This window comes from Palaemon carinicauda, chromosome 15 (genome assembly GCF_036898095.1).
Source record: "Palaemon carinicauda isolate YSFRI2023 chromosome 15, ASM3689809v2, whole genome shotgun sequence".
NCBI classification, from domain to species: Eukaryota; Metazoa; Arthropoda; class Malacostraca; order Decapoda; family Palaemonidae; genus Palaemon; species Palaemon carinicauda.
In genome coordinates this window covers 48,738,290-48,741,775 of record NC_090739.1, presented here as the reverse complement: position 1 = coordinate 48,741,775, position 3,486 = coordinate 48,738,290, and the positions used below count along the sequence as shown (strand labels likewise).

Genomic DNA, 3,486 nt, shown 5'->3' with positions numbered 1-3,486 from the left:
TTTAGTCACATAAAACAGAACAGAATTTTCCCTTCACTTCTTTTCCTCTCTTTTCTTTTTAATTTCTTATGTGAGCCAATGGTACTATTCTCTCATCCGTGGGTTGGGCTACGTTTTGAATTCTAAACCTATTGGCCGTTAATGTTTCCAAAATGTTAAATGGGCGTTCAAACTTAGGTGTTAATTTATAGTTGAGCCCTTTTCTGACATTGATTTGAATATAGATGTTATCACCCACGGTATATGTTTTAGTTGGTTTCGCTATTTTATCATGATTCCTTTTCATTATGATTTGTGATTCTTCTAAATTCTTTCGAAGGATATCATATCGACTTATACTTGTATTTATACATTCTTTTAAAGGATTTGATAGATTAGTTGTAGGCGTTAATACATGGAAAGGTGTTCTAACTGGGGGTACCATACAATGCTTCATGCGGTGACATTTTAATTGATATATGATATGAATGATTCAGAGTACTCAGTGCCGCCGGTATTGCAATATCCCAGTTGGGGTCTGATCCCCCTAGTGTTACCCTCAATATATTTAATATCTTCCTATTTGCTCTTTCCACTAGCCCATTCGACTCTGGGTGATATATCATGGTATTAATCTTCTTTATGTTGAGGAATTCACACAATGAGGTAAGAAAGTGATTATTAGATTCACCACCCGAGTCTGAGATTATCATGTGTGGAATTCCATGTTTACAAATGTAACACTCGTAAAACTTCCTAGCGCATTCAATCGCAGTTTTAGTTTTAAGCGCTATTAGTTCTGTATATCGAGTTAAAGCATCTATAATTACTAAGAGGTGCTTATTTCCTCTGTCTGACTCGTAAAATCCTGTTAACAAATCTAAATGTATTCTTTCAAAGGGTTGATTGGGCACAGGATAAGCTCCTAGGCTGACAGGTGTTTTCGTATGCCCTTTGTTTTCCTGACATGTGCGACAATTAGCTATGTTGTTGTCTTTTTTATATCTGTAAGCATTGTATGCCAATAAAACAATGATTTGGCTTTCTGTGACATTAATGAGAACCCAGGGTGTCCATGTAATGGATTTGAATGCAACCAATTCAGGACAGTGGAAATAAGTGAGATTGGTACTACTACCTGGTCATTAGTTACAAGTGGTGTATTGCGGGTTTTCCTTGTCACAGTCCTACACAGAATATTATCTTTGATTATATAATTCTGCTGCTTATACTTTATATATTCTTTTTCTTTATGATTGCCTTTCAAAGCATTTATAATTGTTTCTATTTTCTGATCTTTTCTTTGCTCAGTCTGTAACAATTCAGCACTCTAGCCTAAATCTTCTTGTTCAGATATTGTTTTTACAATAGGCATGGATGTTGATATATCTATTAATTCAGCTAAAGGCTCCGTACAAGATGACACGGGGTTGCGTGATAATGCATCCGCAATGATATTTGCTTTCCCAGGTAAATACCCGATTCTTGCGCCAAAATCTTGAATGATCAAATGCCACCGAGTTCGTTTAGGGCTGTGGTTGAAGCCTTTAAAGAACTCTGTTAGTGGTTTATGGTCAGTAAGAACCTTAACGGGATAACCGTAAATTATGAACTTAAAATGCACTAGCGAATTAACAATAGCTAGTCCTTCCTTGTCTATTACTGCATACTTACTTTCGGAAGTTCTCAATTTTCGAGAATAGAAAGCTATCGGGAAAAACTGTTTATCATATTGCTGAAGCAATACCCCTCCTACTCCTAAGTCTGAGGCGTCTGTTGCAATGAAGAATTCCTTACCGAAGTCAGAAAATTTTAAGAGAGGAGAACTACACAGTTCATCTTTCAAAGTATTAAACGCCTGTTGATGTTGCTCAGACCATATGAAATCTACGCCCTTCTTCGTAAGATCAGTTAAAGGAGCGGCTATTATTGAATAGTTGCGTATAAAACGCCTGTAATATCCACTACAACCCAGAAATTGCTGTATTCCCTTGACACTAGTAGGTATGGGAAAATTACGTATAGCCGACACCTTATCATGGACTACTTTAAGACCTTGGCTTGACACCATGAAACCCAAATATATCAATTCTGTTTTGAAAAATTCACACTTACTAATCTTTACCCTTAAGTTATGTTGTCTTAATCTCTGTAGTACTAGTTCTAACTTACGTAGATGTTCTTCTAAGGTGTTGGAAAAGATTACAAGATCATCCATATAGGCATGCAATATATCCCCTAACAAGTCTCCAAACACTATGTTAATCATTCTTGTAAATGTTATAGGAGCACAACGTAAACCAAAAGGCATCCGCAAAAATTCATAATGTCCCCTGGCTGTGCTGAAGGCTGTGTATGGGATACTATCTTCTTCTAATGATATCTGGTGAAAGCCTTTAAGTAAGTCCAAACTGGTAAAATATTTATTCTGACCTAACAAAGACAAAATATCGTCAGTACATGGCACTGGGAATCGATCAGGGATCGTTTCCTCGTTTAGACGACGAAAGTTGACGCAGATACGCCATGTTCGATCTTTTTTCGGTACAACTATTAAAGGAAAATTATAAGGGCTATTTGATTTTCTGATGACTCCTTCCTCTAACATTTTACCTACTTCATCATTTATTTCATTCTGGAATTTCATAGGGAGTCTGTACGAGGGTACATATATAATTTTCTGCTTGTCCTTTAACCTTATTTGATGCTCGATCACATCTGTTTTTCCTAAGGATCCATCCGTAGTGGAAAAGACATCTGTATATTTAGTTAAAAGTTCAAAAATTTTCTGCTGAACTTCTTCGTCTTGAATGTCCTTACTGATTTTATTTTTAATAGATCGCAAAAGGGACTCATCCGCAACTGATTGAGAGTGATTGATTTCAGCAACGGTAAGAATACGATGTTTATAAACTTCTACATCCAAGATATGTTGATTTTTGTGAATTACTAAAGTGTTATTTAAATGATTACAGACTTCGATATTACATTGCTGATGTGAGCCTACTGTATAAATAGCTTGTGTGACAGACAATCCGTTAGTTTTCAAAGTATCGGAAAGGATTAATATTTCAGATCCCGGTAGTGTTTTCTTTATTTGCACTATTAAATTCGAAGGTATGTTTGGTTCGATAGATTGCGTGCAAAATGATATTACGGGGGTGAACGAGAATTCTGCTGGGTCGCTTATATTATTTCTTTATTAGTGAGACAAGTTATTGGTTCTTCAACGTACGTTACGGTTACATTTGTCGTCTCCTTTTTATCCAAAACTGACTTTAAGGTATTAGAAGACTTATAGAATTTCCCTTTGATATACACGCCGTGCTTGGCAGGAGCTAAGATAATGTTTTGATTTCCCATAGATGGGTATCCTATAATTACAACTGGATACATATTAATGTTTTTTACAACAACAAATGTATCGGCAAACGTGCGATTACCGACTCTGAACTGAATATGAGTTATGCCTATGACGTTTAATTCATTATTTCCTATACCTGAAAG

General features: G+C 35.9%; 1 protein-coding gene across 3 annotated transcripts in view; it reads left to right on the top strand.

The window, feature by feature from the left end:
• LOC137654606 (pancreatic triacylglycerol lipase-like) overlaps window positions 1–3,486 on the top strand; it is a 98,175-nt gene that overhangs the window by 17,604 nt on the left and 77,085 nt on the right. The gene's annotated exons all lie outside the window — the stretch shown is intronic.